At 44.2% G+C, this 18,040-nt stretch overlaps 1 long non-coding RNA gene across 1 annotated transcript; it reads right to left on the reverse strand.

Moving 5' to 3' along the window:
- Positions 1 to 1,222: 1,222 nt before the first annotated feature.
- Positions 1,223 to 17,873, reverse strand: LOC129395616 (uncharacterized). Its single transcript, XR_008622953.2, has 3 exons — positions 17,776 to 17,873; positions 7,708 to 7,798; positions 1,223 to 2,824 (listed from the first exon to the last, which is right to left on the reverse strand). It is a non-coding gene; the product is annotated as an uncharacterized LOC129395616 (long non-coding RNA).
- Between the last annotated feature and the right edge of the window lie 167 nt (positions 17,874 to 18,040).

Consider the following 18,040-nt stretch of genomic DNA (forward strand, 5'->3'; position numbering starts at 1 on the left):
CCAGCACACTTGGGGCGGGGAGAGGGACTGTGACCCCAACAGCCACCCAGTGCACGCGCGAACACTACTCGGACACGGACTGCAGGAGCACAACCTCTGACACCTGCGCCTCAACCATTCGCACCAGGGTCGAAGAATCCAGTCCCAACCCTTAGAGTAATTCCCAGTGGGGTGGGGGAAAGAAGCTCAATCACAGAGCTGGAACATCGAGCAGGGGTGCCAACCCTACCTCGGCAACCCCCGGCGCTGCATCTTGGAAAGTCCGCTGGTGGAGACCAGCACCTCCCAAATGCACGATGGGCGCCAATGAACTCTCGCGAGAGACAGCCGCTGCATGCCCGGGGGCTCGGGGGAGGGTGGGCATGAGCAGGCCAGGGAACTAACTCCCCGCGGGCAAAAAGAGGGAAGAAGGAAGGTAGATGTCGAGGGCTGAATTACACAGGACACGCCACAACGCCAGGTTTTTCGCACACTGGTTGAGAGACTCTCATGTGGAGGGCTGACTTTCAATAGGTTGCAGTGAGGGAGCTGCTCTGCTCCATAGGAAACCCTAACCCAGAAGCAGGGCGTTTACGAATGGTTTAGTATCAGATTCCACATAAATGTGTTATGTGATGGGCCAGGAAGCAAACCCCTTTCTGGCCACACGCCATTTTTTAGGACAAGGAGCTCTCTGCACCGGAGCCAGGTCTTGGCGCGCAGCGGGGCGGAGCATCTGGCCAGTGGGAAAGGCGGGGCACCGTCAATCTGAGGTCAACCGAGTCTTGTCAGCGCTGCTGCATCCTTTCTTCTGGGCAGGATTCTGACTTAGAGGCGGTCAGTCATAATCCCATAGATGGTAGCTTCACACCATTGGCTCCTCAGCCAAACACGTACGCCAGATGTCTGAACCTTTGGTTCCTCTCATACTGAGCAGGATTACCATGGTAGCAACACATGGGCAACAACACATGGAGAACACACGCAGTAAAACTAACCTGTCCACATGGGTCTAACCATGATGCTTTCCAGGACATGCACTCCGCTTTTAGGTGAATCCATTCCACTTTGCCTTGCCCTTCACAAAAGAAAGAGAACTCGCTAGCTTCAGTGGCTCAAGCCTGTAGTCCCGGCACATTGAGAGGCTGAGGCCAACGGATCACCTGTTGTCAGGAGTTCGAGTCCAGCGTAGCCAACATGGTTAAACCCTGTCTCTATGAAAATACAAAAATTAGCTCGGCATAATAGTTTCCAAGTTTGGTGGGGACAGCTTATGAAACAAACTGGCTCTGGAAATTACACAGAATTCATAGTATGATTGCTTCTTTGAAAGGTGAGCGGTTCATGATTTTTTTCTCAGCATTTATTCATTTACTTGTAGTAAGTGCCATTTAGTTTCTTACAGTTTACATGCAGCTGGTTTCTTTGCATCTACAGAGATTTAGGATAGTTTTTCTTAATGATAAGTCTACGGTGGAGCTATAATGCACTTTCCGTTGTGAACCCTGAAAACTTGAGACAGGTCTCAGTTAATTTAGAAAGTTTATTTAACCAAGGTTCAGGACGCACACCCGTGACACAGCCTCAGGAGGTTCTGAGGACATGTGCCTAAGGTAATCAAAGAATATTATCATTTTATACATTCTAGGGAGACATGGGACATCAATCAACGTATGCAAGATGAACATTGGTTCGGTCTGCAAAGGCGGGACAACTTAACAAAGGCGGGAAGACTTAAAGCGAGGAGGGGACTTCCTGGTCACAGGTAGTTAAGAGACAAATGGTTGCATTCTTTGGAGTTTCTAATTAGCCTCTCCAAAGGAGGCAATCAAATATGCATTTATCGCTTGAAACCAGGAGGCTGATGTTGCAGTAAGCCGAGATCGTTCCACTGGGCTCCAGCGTGAGAGTCTGAGTGAGACTCTATCTCATAAAAGAAAGAAGAAAAAAAAAAAAGGAAAAAGCAGAGGAGTGACTTTGAAATAGAACGGCAGGCAGGCCCTAAACAGTTGCCAGCTTGACTTTTGCCTTTACTTTAGTGATTTGGAAGCCCCAAGATATATTTTTCTTTCACACAATTTTTAAAACCCAGGTAGAACTGTTCATGCTTATTAAAAAAAAAAAAAAAAAAGGAAGAAAGAAAAACAAATGATAGGCCAGGCACCCTGGCTCACGCCTGTAATCCCAACACATTAGGAGGCTGAGGTGGCTGGATCACCTGAGATCAAGACTTCGAGACCAGACTGGCCAACATGGGGAAACCACGTCTCTACTAAAGATACAAAAATTGGCTGGGCGTAGTGGCGGGTGCCTGTGATACTAGCTACTGGGGAGGCTGAGGCAGGAGAATGGCTTGAATCTGAGATGGAGAGGTTGCAGTGAGCCGAGTTGGCTCCATTGCACTTCAACCTGGACTGCAAGAGCGAAAATGTCTCTGTCTCTAAATAAATAAATAAATAAATAAATAAATAAATAAATAAATAAGCAATGAGGCCCAGCCAGGGTGGAGGTTTCCTATGCAAAAAGGCATGGGGGGAGGGAGGGAAGGAGTGCCCCTGAGGTCAGGGTGGGGCCCGAGAGAAACCAGTTTTCCCTGACTGTGCACAGGTGGCCAGTTTGGGAGTGATGCCTCCATTTTCAATAACAGTGACCACTAGGTGACACCAAATGGCAAACAAACGACAAGCCAGCCTGGAATGGGTGGGGTCCCTGGTTTAGGGGTTGTCGAGGAAGGAGAAGGAGATGGAGGCACACGGGGTCGCCGGTCTTCTGATCTCTCTTGGATTACGTTTCCGGGCCCAGGACACCCACCCAGACAGTCCTCACAGCTCTTCAACCAGTGTCCCTGGGGAAAAGAGTATCAGTTCTCAGAAAACATTCAAACAGACACGCACATGCATTCATGTGAGCACATGATAAGTATACAAGTTTATATCGTGATAGTCACTTTTCTTTTGCAAAATGTCTTATTGATGCATTTCATTACATAGTATTGTTGAAAACATCAAATTATAGGAGTGAGCAGAGTGGCTCATGCCTGTAATCCCAGGACTTCTGGAGACCAAAGTGGGGAGGATGGAGGTCAGGAGTTTGAGACTAACCTGGGCAACACATCGAGAGAGATTACCACTACTTAAAAATATTGCCCAGCAGTGTGGCACATGCCTATATTCTCAGCTACTCAGGAACTTGAGACAGGAGGACTGCTTAACCCCAGAATTCGACGTTGCAGTGAGTGAGCTGTGCGCAGACGACCAGAGCTTTTTCTGTTCTGTACGGCTTACATTTTCAATAATGGTCGCCGCTAGGTGTCGCCCAAAGACAACCAAAACACGTGTCATCCTGGAATACATGGGATCCCTGATGGAGGGGTGGGCGAGGAAGTGGGAGGGGACGAAGGCACACGGGGTCGCCCATTTTCTCATGATTCCCCTTGGACAACGTTTCTGGGTGCAGAAAATTCTCCCAGAACGTCCCCAAAACTATTTAACCAGAGCTATATACATTTGTGTTCCCCCATCCAAATCTCCAATCTTATGTAGTTTAATACTTAAAGTTGCTGAAGTTAGCTATAGACAAAGGAAAAAAAAATTAGAAGTGCAGAGGGAGTGGGTTCCTTCATGTGGGTAAAGGAGAGACTTACAAGACCTGTTTAATGTAGCCTTTTAGTAGCCTTTTATCTGCTCACAGCTGAACCACATGAACTTCTCGTGTTTTGGACTCATCCAAGCCTCAACATTAGCTTTAAGAACTCCTTGATCTTTCCAGCAGGAGAAAAAAGAACATGCAAAACTCTCAGGCTCATTATTATAATCTTCTCAAGGATCAGCCTCATTAGCAGACAGCAGAGTCTTGATCCATTGTTTCACCAAACTTACCACTTGACTGAGAGAATTTGCTGTTGGTCCTAGGGGAACTTCTCATATCCCTTGCAAGCTCTTCAAGTATTTGTGCCTCTTCCCCTTTCAGAAAGTTGTGTTTATCTCAGCATCCCATTCTCATCTCCAAAATTAAAGAATTGTGAAGGATCTAAGATTTTATCCCATTTGTAAACCAACCTATTAACCTTCCATTTTCATGGATGCTGGTAGAAGGCATGAGACACTGAAGTGTGAAAAAAATACCTACTATTTACTGCCTACCTGGAGGCAAAAGCCTTATGTTTGTATTAGTTGTCCTTGTCCATATTACATTTTTTAGAGGGATTTCAAAAGGCTCAGATGGACATTGCACACAGGGAAGATTTGTGCCACAGCTGAGCAGACTCAAGACTAAGAAACCTCAATCTTTTTAAAGTAGGTTACATGCAAACCTGTCCAACCTTTGCCTCACAGAGAAAAATTGTCTTTATTATATTGATTGAGTAATTATCTGCCATTCACCTGAAGAGAAAAACTAGTACCCTTTTTCCAGGTTATTTGTGTACAAAAATCTTTCAAAAATAGCCTGGAACAGGACAGATATTTGATATAAGACACAACAAAACAACAAACTCTAAGAGAATCTTGGAGAACTACATCTCAGTAGCATGCATCTATTCCATTAAATGTTGCACTAAGCAATCCTGTGATAAAAAAAATACATTGAAGACTTTTGACATGAAGACTAACTTTCGTTGTTTTTTGTTGTGGGATTGTTCAAGTGATTCTCCTGTGTCAGCCTCCAAAGTAGCTGGGAATACAGGCTCCCACGACCACACTCAGCTTATTTTTGTATTTTTAGTAGAGGTGGGGTTTTCCCATGTTGACCAGGCTGGTCTCGAACTCCTGATCTCAGGTGGTCCACCTGCCTTAGCCTCACAAAGTGCTAGGAATGTAGGCATGAGCCACCAGGCCCGGCCCCAGAAATGAAAGTTCTATGTGTGCAGCAATGTAATTCTGACTGATAAATGACAGGTGAGAGTCAGGGAAAATCTAACACAATTCAACATTTTTACACATTTAGACACATTGAAATTGGATAGCTTATTGGAAAAAGTTAAATGACTACCAATATATACAGCATATTTATTCTGAATGAATTGGTAATCTAGATTTGAGAGATAAAATAATTATTTTTACAAAACAGAAACAAAAACTGCATTTCCATATACCAACAATGAACAATTTGACAGTGTTGATTAAAAAAAGCTTAAGAAGTGGGCTCTGGATTAGGAGGGGATTGCTGGAAGAAAAGTAGTAATATGGAAAGTCATGAGACATGCACAGTCAGCTCCTCTTGCTTCCTCACAGGTCACATGAATATTCAGGGAGAGTTAGTATGAAACATGCAGTGGAAATTTGGGCTCTAACATCAGCAAACTCATTCTCCATGGACTTCAGTTGACCATATTGGTTCCAACAAATTCCAGCCAATTTTTAAAAATCTTATAAGCAGAGGAAACGTAAGTGTTTCAACAAGCTGTTTCTTATCTTTCATTCTAAATATCCAATTTTTAAAGTCTTTTTTTTTTTTTTTTGATAGTTTGGAGGCACAAATTCAGCTTTTGTCGAATGGAATACACAATAGTGTATGACTTTTGTATTAGTTCAGGCTGCTATACCAAAGAACCATGAACTAGACAGCTTATAGACAACAGGATTTAATTTCTCACACTCCTAGGGGTTAGAAACTTGAGATCAGGGTATTAGCATGGTTGAGCTCTGGTGATGACTCTTCTGAATTTCAGACTGCACACATCAAGTTTTATTCTCATTTGGTAGGAGACAGACATCCCCCTGGGGTTTCTTGTATAAAGCCAATAATCTCAATCATCATGGCCTCAACCTCAGGAGTTAATTACAACCTATCTCCTTATAGCATTACACGGGGGGTTACAATTTTAATACAAATTATTGTAACTCTCAAGATTTTTTTTAAAGCTGTCATTATTCCTCCTACTGGGTTTTTCCTATTTGCTTCCTCAGTCTTTCCCTTTCTTTCTGTCTCTTTTTGTGTGAACCTGTTTGCCTAATTCTGTCTCTCAATTGTATTCCTCGAACAGAGGAAGCAAGCTCCAATGCTATGAGATGCTCTATGTACAGACGCACATAACAAAGAACGGAGAGAGTGCTCAGGCCAGTAGACAGAAGTAAGGTCATGCTCTCAGTCTACACTTAACCCTGCCAATTTTCACAAGCATGAGCTTAAAGTCTGATGCTTTCCTGGTCCACCTTCAGTTGAGATCACTTCCGCAATCTCATAAGGGACGTGAAGGCAGAGGCAGCTAACTAAACTGTGTCCAGATTCTGGTCCACACAAATTGTGATATAGTATATACTATTGAAAGGTGCTAAGTTTTAGGGCCATGTTGTCAGAAGGAGCAGATATCTAGCCTCATCTCCCGAGCCCCAGGATTCTCCATGCCTCTGCTTATCTCTTCCTCAGGCTGTCTGTACCATATTGGTCCCTTTCTAATCTCTGCCAAACTCACACCTGTAAGACTCTTCACCAAGGGTGGCTTCTCGCTGACACATTCTTGTGCAGAGATGCCTCCCTGTTGTCATTCTCATCATGGATTAAAGATCACCTCAGTGAGGCCTTTGGGTACCCACATGCAATGACTTTGCAGCTCTTCTCAACATTCTACTTTATATGATAGTCCTTGCTCTTTTCTTTTATATATACTTGCTTTAGTGCTTTTGTCGAGCTGTCTTCAGACTGTTCTGTCCTCAGAGGGGCATGCAGCCATGATGTAATCATTTTCTGTGCTACATGTTGGGCCCACCAAGGTAGCTGGCAAAGGGTGAGTGCAAGGGAAAAGAGATTGGCTAAGTGGGCAATGTGGAAACTGTCGATAATAACATGAGGTGTGTGACTCTTACTTGCTCCAGCTGCTCCGGCAAATCTCAATAGGCACCAGAAACACAGCAGGCTGTAACCACCTCAAGGCCATCACTAACACTGCAGCCCCATGCAGGAACATTATGGAAAAAAATCAGGTACCATTTTTTTGCGTCCTCAAGACACTGACTCTTTAGAGTTCCAGGGGACAAAGGAGCAGGATCAGAAGGCTCCAAGTACAATGAGTGACCTTGGAATCCTCCATTGCCCTCTCTTTGCCTCCACCATTTGGGGTGTGCTATTTACTCATGAGGCACCCTCCCCTTATCCAGGGAAATTATTTAAAACGACTTTCAAATGAGGAGCTCGAAAACCCAACAGGAACTGGCATTTTCCCGTGACTTCAGAGTCAGGGTCCAGTGCTGTGGCACGTTTAGCTCTATCCCATCTTTATCTACCCAAAATCCCTCTGGAGTGGCCATGCCTCTGCGTGATTTGAAGGGCCTCAGGGAGTAGAAGCATTTTTGCAGAGTCTCAGAGCAAAGAGTCTTAGTTCACCAATGAAGAACCAAGGCTGGCAGACACTTATGAGTATGTGAAACAATCGAGGTTACCCACTTCGAGCACCCCTATTTATGAGGAAGAAAACAGTCTTTTCTGTAGCCATTGTCTACATTAGGCTGAGGTGGAGCATAGCTCGTTTTACTTCCAGCTCTCCACAGAGGTGGATGCAGAACCGCAGTCCTGTCCTCTTGAAACCGACCTGGAGAGGACCTCAGGTGAAGCACAACCCTGGAACTGCTCATTCTCTGTGCCCCTGGATATGTATCTAGGGAAGCGGATGCCCTTGCCTTATGGCACATCTGTCCACCCAGCTATTCATTTGTAATACATGGCCTTTAATACTTTGAAGTGAATTTATTTTCACCTAATTTGTTGAGAATTTTTATCATAAAGCGATGTTACCTTTTGGAAAAAAGTTTTCTTCATCTATTTAAATGTTATGCTTGATCCTGGGTCTGTCATTCTGATCAGAAGCTGACAGGTGCATCCATTCCTAGAGAAGAGCATGAGAACGTCAGATCTCACGTTCCGTGAACATGACCTGCTTATGATGTCCACTCTCAGTGTCTGACTCCCTGAAGTAAATTGTGGCCCAGGAACTGTCATCTGCTGTCTTCACTGAATTATGCCAAATGTCTGAAAACTGCATTATATATACGTGATGAATAAATAAGCCCTAACTACAACCTCTTTAGCTATGTCTGAGTGTGCCTGGGGCACACTCAGAGAGATAACAGGATCTCTCTGTTTCAAGGACAAAGTTCAGCTAACAGGAAGCTCAAACGCCCTTTACAAATGTAAGAACATGTTTGTTTTCTATATAATTGTCCAATTATAGAGGGACATGAGTCATTGTGACATGAAAGACCTTCTGGGGTGAAAGAAGAGAAAAAAAATAATAAATACGAAAAATCAGAGCATGCCCCAGCAGCCTTTCCACAAAGCCAAGCATTAGGGATCCACTTTTCATGTTTTATGCCATTCATTTCTCACAAAAACCATATAAGGTTGTGGGGGAAAGTTAAATATTCAATTTGAATTCAATTGAACATGGACAAAAGCAATGGTCACTAAGTCCCAGAACAGGTTGCATGAGCCGCTTGAAGCATTCGTCCAGCACTGTTTTGGAGAAGTATCTGTTTCAATCTATTCCTATATGTTATTGAAAAACAACAGACAATTGCAAAAACAAGTTAACCTTTTCATGTTCCTTGAGCCCAGTTGTGAAGAGCCCTCGTGACTGGGCCTCATGCCAAACAACTCATTCCAAAAAGAGCTAGGGCCCTAGGCCACGCCGAAAGTTCATAAGACCTCTTCTTGTCTGTGCACGGATGGGTGACCTACTCTGGAGTCGAGGCTATTGCTTCCCCGTCTGGTAATGAATCCTCTGCAGTCTGGTAAACGTAAATATGTATATATGTTTCCCTTCTCCCCTTCCCATTGCAATTTGCTTATTATAGCTGCACTGCCATTTGCATGAGATAAGGCTTGTTTACCCTTAAAGGTTTTTTTGTGTGTGTGTTTTCTTCTCCCCTTGCACGTCTCTCGTACAGAACAGAGGCTCATTTTACAATTCTCTATAGAGAATTGCAACTGCAAATTGAGGCTGATAAAGATGCACTGGTATCCTAAGACACAGTTAGTAGCTGGCAGAGTCACCACTGTGCCTTGGAGAAGACATATGCTCAACTACTACACAGCTGGTCCAGAAACTATAGAGTGGTGGGGAAGTCCTGGTAAAAGTTGAGAAAAATGTTAAAGAAGAAGAGAGTTTGACCCTGGAAGGTGCTGTCAGGGACTTTGTCAGCTTCTCCGTTGTGCCTGGTTTGGCGCATTGGCATCATTCACACCTCTAGGTTCAGAATAGACTCATTTCCTCTTGGGGAGGGGACAAGACCTTTCATGGCAAGACCATGAAACACCAGAGGCCTGGAATGTGGAGCTCAGATCAGGAAATCCCCATCCTTCAGAGATTTGGGCATGTGGAGGACATGGGTGTTTATGGTGAAAAAGATTTTAGGCCTCTGATATCAAACTTAATGTGCAGGTAGAGAATAATTAAACCATGAATACATTCAAGGCCTTCACGATATCATATCAGCTGTAAGACAACAGCACCCACTTGTATTAATAATCTTTATGAAGAACATTATCCCAGAGAATTCTCAAAAAAACATTCTCAGTCTACAAATGAGAAAACAAGGCTCTGTGATGTCAAATGGCTGCTCAGAAAAACACAGGTAAGAATGAGAATCTTCCACGGTGAGGGTTGCATGAAATTCCCTTTAAGCTACCTGAGGCTCTATGTCTGTCCCTGACATAGAGGAAAGGGCATGGGGAAGCCTCACTTTCTTTCTATTTTAGAGACAGGGCACAGGACAAGATACCCTAAGACAACCCTTTTGACTTAAAGCAACTTAACTGGGTCTTTTAAAACCTTAAAAGGAGTCTTGAGAAACAACTACAGCAACCCCACACCTGACAAAGGTGTCAGTGCTCGGGGACTCCAAGGTGAGAGAAACCCCTCAGAGGGCCAAGGAATTGAGCAGGTTAACTGAGGGAACAGAAAATCCAAATAGGTATAAATCAACTGAAAGGTAACTCAAATATATCAGTTGAAAAATTGAAATAGAAACATAATTTTTTGCCACATAGATAGCAGATTGACAAAAAAATTAAAAGAATGTTAACATCCAAGGGGGTCTGGATACACAAAAGTAGATAAATTCAGAAACTACTATTTACAGTATACCTTTCACAACCCTTTTGGAATATATTCCGGCTTTACCTATTAAAACTTTACACTTTCCCACTCTTTCACTGAGTAATCATTTTCCTGGGAGACTATAATCTACAAGGGATTAGTAAATGTTGTGAGCTAGATTGCATTCCCTTCCTAAAAATTATATGTTCATGTCCTAACACCTAGTGCCTCAGAACGTGACTATATTTGAACATATAGCCTCTGCAAATGTAGTTAAGTGAATTAATTGGGGTGCATCCTAATTCCAGATGACTGGAGCCCTTATTAGAAGAGGCAGGAAGGACAGAAAAGCACAAGAGAAGATCTTGTGAACACAGAGATAGAAGATGATCATCTACAAGCCAAGGATGGAGACCTCAGAGAAACCACACAGCCAGTAGCTTGAGGTTGGATTTCTAACTTCCAGAATTGTGAGACATTCCATTTTTGTCGTTAAAGAACTTCAGCCTGTGGTACTGTATTACGGAAGTCATAGCAAACTGTTACAGCCTATTAGGACACAGATAAGATATTCCCTGTAGCGGCCAGGCATGGTGGCTTACACCTGTAATCCCAGCACTTTGGGAGGCCAAGGCGAGTGGATCATGAGGTCAGGAGATGGAGACCATTCTAGCTAACATGGTGAAACTCTGTCCCTACCAAAAAAAAAAAAAAACACACACACACACAGAAAAAAAATTATCTGGGCATGGCGACAGGCGCCTGTAGTCCCAGCTACTCAGGAGGCTGAAGGAGGAGAACGGTGTGAACCCAGGAGGCGGAGTGCAGTGAGCAGAGGCTGTGCCACTGCACTCCAACCTGGGCAACAGAGCAAGACTCCGTATCAAAAAAAAAAAAAAAAAAAAAAAGTATATTCCCTGTAACATGGCTAAAGTGGAAATAGAATTTACTATGTCAGGCTCAACCAGTATTAAAAGGCTAAATTACTGAGGGAAAGGCTCCACTTATGGAATCTTATGAAGACATATGAGGGCAAATCTCCTGTCCTGATGAGGCTATAGAGGTGGGCTCTGGGAGACACATGTATAGAGTCTCATAAGACCCTTTTGCATAACTCCCACTTTTTGGGTAAAACCTCTCTCTGGTAACAGTGTGAACTTCTAAGACTTAGAGAAGGTCTGGCAAGGCAATGAAGCTGCCTGCTACAGGAAGTATCTGGGGTGGGTAGATATAACAATAAAAATAATAGCAACATGCAAAGATACTCACAACCTAATGTAAAGTAAAAACAACACAGAAGTGTTTCTTTTGACATTCCTGCAAGCATATGACTGGTTACTGTGCACCTAAGTTGCCATTATGGACTAATGGAGGCCAGATTCCTCTGGGAAGGAACTGTGGGTACTTAATGGAGAAAGCCCTAAACGGTTTCTGGGGAATCCTCACATTTGGGTCATGGTCCTGGGCTTCCCTGGTCTTTTCCATTTGGAGACCTCTCTGTGCCCACCTTGACTCCAGACTAGCACGGGCCATGGTTGTTGGCATGGTGCACCTGCCTTTTGTTCAATGAGATAGAGTAGTTGGACTCATCAAACAGCTCCTCAGGGATCTCCTGAATAGAGTTCTGCAAAGAGAGTGCCTGGAAGCCTGGCCAAGAGGCATCAATGGCATCCTGGCTTTCCCCGCAGAGGAAATTCCAGTTAGAAAGTCTACTCCCCATATCAGGCACATAGGAGCATTTGCATAGACCTCCAGCCAGGGAGAAAACAAGATGACAGCTTGAAGCCTTAGAATAAACATCTGAACAGACAAAGGTGATCCCCAGCACTCACCTTCCCCTCCTGCCAGCTGTAACCTGTGGTGTAAATTTGACAGGATTTTAGCCTCCCAATATATGGAAACCTGCTCCTGTCAAGAAAGGACCCATTATCTCTTTCTTTCCCACGAGACGTGGCGATGAGGAGGGGTGTGTGGCTACCGAGATGATATCAAAGGTGAGGCCTGGCCTGGATAGGCCTGCCATGGATGGCCTTGTGTTATCCATGGGTAACCCCTTCCAAATGGCCAGAAGAGCCAGTGGTGCAGAATGAGCACTGTCTCCATCATAAAAAAAAGTTTCTCAGTTCAAGCCTTCCTGAGATGAGAGCCTCAGAAATTCAAGACATAGTAGGAGAACATCTTGCTGTCTTCACACTCTCCTTAGTAAATACAAGGTTGTCTCTAGAATGAGGGCTCCAGGTTACCAGAGTTCTCAACTTCCTTTGAGTTTGTAACTAAGGAAGTGAGGTCACTTCGAGATTCCATCACCTGCGCTCCTGTGTGGGAAAGGCACGAGGGGAAAAGAAAAGGCACCCACAATAGTTTTAAGGATAAACAGCCTTTATCCCAAGTGTATGGCAATGCAGACATGATAAGCAAATAATATAATAAGCAAATTGCAATGGGAAAGAGAGAAAGAAAATATATATATGTATATTTATATGTATATTTTATATATATATACATATATATGCATCTATATATGTATATATACACATTTATATACATATATATATGTATATTTACACTCACCAGACTATGGAGGATTCATTACCAGATTGGGAAGCAAAAGCCTGGGCTCCAGAGTCGGCCACCTGTCCATGTACAGAAAAGGAGAGGTCTCATGAAACCTCGGCACAGTCTGGAACCCTAGCTCTTTTCGTAATGAGTTGTTTGGCATGAGGCGCAGTCACAGGTGCCCTTCACAACTGGGCTCAAGGAACACAAAAGATCGACTTGTTTTTGCAATTATCTGTTGTTTTTTCAATCACTAACGTATAGGAATGGATTGAAAGGTTTCTCTGAAACAGCGCTGGATGAATACCTCAAGGGGCTCATACAACCTGTTCCAGGACTTGGTGACCATTGTTTGTGCCCATGTTCAATTGAGTTCATATTAAATATTTAACTTTTCCTCCACCTTAGATTCCCAATTCTCAGAACCATGTCCACCACCACAGGGCCTGGCTGGGAATATTGTCACTCATAGAGTTTAGAAGATGCAATGCTGGTCAGTGGTGATGCTAGGGTGTTGGATGAGGACAGCTGGGACAGTCCCTCCAGGTTGAGGGAGGAGTTGGCCTCTCTTGCGGGGTCCTTGGCATGTCATTGCCCCTTTGGGCCTCTGTTTTCTTATGTGGAAAATGTAGGAATGATGAGCCTGTTGGGCAGGCCTCACAAGGCGATCATGGGGCTCAGGGAGAAAGAGAATCTGAGGGTGCTTGTGTCTGGCTCATCCTGAGAGGGATGACGGTGACAGCAATCATGACAGCCACATGAAACCGAGGTGTTAAGAGGCCTTGTGAGGTAGTTGGTTCCCACCACACTTTCCAGTTGAGGAAAGAGCTCAGGGAAACCCGACTGCATGCCCAAAATGACACATCCAGGGAGTGTTGGACCTGGGAGGGAGTCTAGAGTCAGAGCTCACTGGAGGTGGTCAGAGCACTAGACAAGCTGACTCAGGCCACTTATCCGTGTCCAAGGTTAGTGTGGCTGAGGCACAACTGAAAGAAGCATATTTTCACTGACCTTGTCCCTCATCCTAGCAGATGGAGACCTATAAGTTGTCTACCCTGTAGCGGAGCCCCAGAGAGCCCAGATGAAGCTGTGACAGCAGAAGGTGAATGTACCTGTAGTGGGGAAGGGCTCCAGGGTTTCAGAGAACAGAGCTTATTTCTCCCAGCTGGAGACCTCCAAATCAAAAAAGCAGAGGGGCTTTCTACTCCAGCCCTTTTCTCCTGGGGCTGCAGTGCCTAAAACACCTTCATTAGACAGACCAGAGGAAGGCCTGGGAGAGCTGGGCTCCCTGTGGCTTTTAAAACAGGTGGAGCCAGGGACCACATGACCTTGTGGCTTATTAAAATCCCACCAAGGAGGTAATTATGGTGAGGTTAATGGCCATAGAGGACAGCTAATGGAAAGACATAGAGAATTGGGAAAAGAGAGCTGAGGGTTTTCAGCTACTCCAAGTGGGTAACCTAGGTAGAGGGCGCCAGGAGGCAGGGGTTTATAAGATTTCAGGGGACAGGACTTGGGTGGGCACCTGAGAGCAGGTGCTCCTCACCACTACCACTCTGATGGTGCAGGTGTCATGCCCTCTCTGGAGACATTCCTCACTGACCTGGTGATGCTGGACATTGCCATGAAGGAGTGTGTGGATGTGAGTGAGCCTGGAGCAGACGGGTCAGGGACCAGGATCCTGAGGTCTGGGAGAAGAGAGTCTTGAACTGAGTTCCTAGATCTCAGTCCTTGCCAAAATTTCTTGCAAGGGCCTCACAGCCCTCCCCACCCCGTAAACAGGGTATTTTACTCATGAGTGATGGAGGCTGAACAGCAGCCATCAGTCCCACTCCCTGAGTAGTGAAGCTGCAGAGCTGCAAGGCCTCTTTTGTGCACATTCTCTGACCCTGGTGGCTCTGTTGGTGGTGAAGCTTGGAAATCCCAGGAAATGGAGGCTACTCATGGACCAGCGGACCTTTCTGATGGTCTTTGGCTTTCTGTCTTCCAGAGAAATATGATCAAAACCCAGAAAAACACAAAGGTGAGCAGTAGCTGAAGTCCTCACTTTGCGGGAGGGTGGAGGTGGAAATCAGAAATCACCCTGGGCAGGACATTCCCTGGTCCCGTCTTCCACATCTAAGATTTATTGAAAGGGAGTAATACACAGAGAAGGAGGAGACCTATCCTAATGCAGGGTGCAGTCCGGGGAGTGAAGTTGATGACAAGTTCCTAGAGGGAGGGCTGTTTACATTCAACTCTGAGAACAAGTTAGGGCTGCATGATATTGGAGGAGAGGTGACAGCCTCTTAAAAGAAACACCCCATAGACCAGCCCTGCTCCCTTCTTCTTTTATAAGGCCCCTACAGAGTCTCTCACCCAGGCCCTGTCAGCATCCTGTCTTTCCCTCTGTCTCCAGAAGATTAAAGTCCTCCAGGAGATGCAGCGGTTCCAGATAGCTGGAAACAATCATCATCTTCAGACTCAAGAGGAATTTCTGGCTTGGTTCCAAGCCTGGAGCAGCACAATCAGAATAAAAGGCAAAGACCTAGCAGATGAGCAGAGGGCAGGAGGGGAGCCTGTCTTGCCGCCAGCCTCACACAGCCTGTGGCCATGGTTCCCTGGCCGGCATCAGGCCCTGTTGCAGCTGGACCCCAGCTGCTGGGGAGGAACTGGGGGACCTGAGGTGTGGCTTCTGGAACCTCACAGCTGTCACTCTTCTCTGAAGTTGCTATCCATGAAGAACAGGCTGTGATAAAATCTCAGAGCCCTTAAGTGCCTGTTGTTGGAATTGCTTTCATGGTTCACTGAAGTTTGTACTAAGCATGGGCTCTGGAAGTCAGGCTGCTCGAATAGGGTCCCAGCCGCACCATTGACCAGCCCTGCGAGTGGGGCAGAAAGCTCACTGCTCTGGCACTTGAGGCATCACGTCGTAAATTTAATGCACCCAATCCCCTTTTCACTGTTACCTACCTTTCTCTATAATCACCATGACCTGATCTCTGCTAGCATTTTTCTTAAAATGGATAAACATATGTTATATAGTATACATTATTCTTCCTCATGATTTTTTTGCTATATTGTATGTTTCCACTCATAAGAGATATTTAGAGCAGTTAAGTTCATAGAAACACAAAGTAGAAGAGTAGTTCCCAGGGACTACACAAAGGGCAATGGGAAGGGAGTGCTGTTTACTGGGTACAGATCTTCAGTTTTAAAAGATTGAAAAAAAGTTCCTTATGAACGTGGACAATCGTTGCAAAACAATGTGAATGTATTTAATTTCTTTAAACTGCACACACACAAAACAATACTAAAATGGTTAATTTTATGTATTTTCATATTTTACTAAAATGTAAAAACTACTTTCTAAAATGAACAGACTATAGCTGCTTGCAAATGGTGGGTGAATATCACAAATGTAATGTTGCATAAAAGACAGTAGACATGCCAGCTTGGGCAACATGGTGAAACCCTGTCTCTACCAAAAACACAAAACAATTAGCCGGGCATGGTGGTGCAAGGCTGCGGTCCCAGTGACTCAACAGGCTGAAGTGGAAGGATATCTTAAGCCTGGTAGGCAGAGGTTGCAGTCAGATCATGCCACTGCACACCAACCTGCAGAAAAGAAAGAAAAAAGAAGAGAGAAAGAAAGAAGGAAGGAAAAAGAAAGAAAGAAAGAAAGAGAAAAAGAAAGAGAAAGAAAAGAGATAAAGAAAGACAGAAAGAAGAAAAGGAAAGAAAGAAGATAGAAAAGGAAAGAAAGAAAATAGATGTACAAGTATACATACTATATAATTTCGTTTATATAAAATACTACAATCAAATAAAACTGAGGTTCTGACTTCCACTAACTGTGGAGTAGCTTGTTCAACTCTCACAAATAACGATGATGAAACTTGAATAAAATATATTATTTTAGAAAAACGCCTATGCATAATACATATATGACATATGTGTTTAACAAGTGAATGAAGATTTCAGCTATGCCCACTGTAGCGGAGATAAGCATTGGTTTGACACTAGCCCAATGAACCCTGTTTATAAAACAAAAGTCTTCAAGGTAAAACAACAAAATCCAGAGTTTCTATCTATAATTGTCATTTATAGTTTCTAGTACACAATTTTAAAATCCATAAGACTTGTAAAGAAACGTGAAAATGTAATCCATACACAATATCAAAAGCAGGCAGTAGAAGCTATCCTAGGATGTTGCAATCAGCAGACAAGAATTTGAAGGCAGTTTTTATGAATATGTTCATGGGGAAAAAAGAAAATATTCTGTTCATAAACAAACAGATGTGGAACTTCAGCAAAGAAATGAACTTATATATAAAAAAAAAATAGATAAGGAAATGAAAAAAAATTTTGAGTTTGTCCACAGATTTAAAACAGAAGACACAGCAATAGAAATTATCAGTCTGGGGAAAAAAAAGTACAAAAAGTTTAAAGGAAATGAACAGAGTTCTCGAGACCTGTGGAATGATTGAGTCTAAGGAGAAGGGAGAGACAAAAAAAAAAAAAAATTAAATAGGGAACAAAAGCAAATCAAAAACTAATAGCGGAATACTTCCAAAAACTATCCAAATACCTAAATATTTATATCCAAAAGGTCAATAAATACAAAACAAAATACAAATAAAACCACAGCAAGGCCATATCGTGGTTTATGAAACAGTCAAGGCAGGAATTTTGCTTGACTTGCTATGATTTCTAATTGCTACTATTTATGGATACTATGGAAATAAATAGTAAATAGAATGGAAGATAGGTTATTCTCAGAGTTTTTTTTTTTTCTTTTTTTGCAAAGATGACTGTTATTAAAGGTAGATGACTTTCCAGCTGTCGAAAGGGGCGTGGCAGGGGAGGGGCGAGGAGAAGGGTCGGGGCTGAGGGAGGGGCCCTGCAAAGGTCTGGGCGCGCCCAGCTCTCCGCGAGCAAGCGTTATGGCAATGCTGGGCAGGCTGTCGGAAGCTCCCGGGCTCTATCTTGTCAGAGAAAAATCAAACTTCAGGCACACAGTCGTGCAACTGGCACGTGGGGAGACTGTGTCACAATTACAAGTGAGACCACCTGCCCTGGCCATGCTGTCTCCTCGCACGCAGAAGTTTGGGAACAGATAGGCTCCCCACAGCAGGGAGGAATTGCACTGGAAACATGGAGGGGCGGAGGAGAAGATGAAATTTTCCCCGTAGTGTTGGAACTGTAGTCTCAGAGAAGATGAAACTTACCCCGTAGTGTTGGCACTGTAGTCTCAGATCCACTCCCAGCCTTTTTGTCGCGACAGTCGGACTATAATCCCAGCATGCGCTGGGCTTAGGGGCGGTGCCCAGCCCTGGAGGAAAGGTCAACAGGGTGGGTTCCCTGGCATGGCATCCTGGGAGTCATAGTCCTTAAACGGTTTCCAGCACGTCGATCGCAAGGCTACCGAACTACAATCCCGGGATGCACAGGGATTGGGGCGGTGTTTAACGCGCCGGGTGGGGGGGGGCGGGG

The sequence above is a fragment of the Pan paniscus genome, chromosome Y (genome assembly GCF_029289425.2).
Source record: "Pan paniscus chromosome Y, NHGRI_mPanPan1-v2.0_pri, whole genome shotgun sequence".
In the NCBI taxonomy this organism is placed as follows: Eukaryota; Metazoa; Chordata; class Mammalia; order Primates; family Hominidae; genus Pan; species Pan paniscus.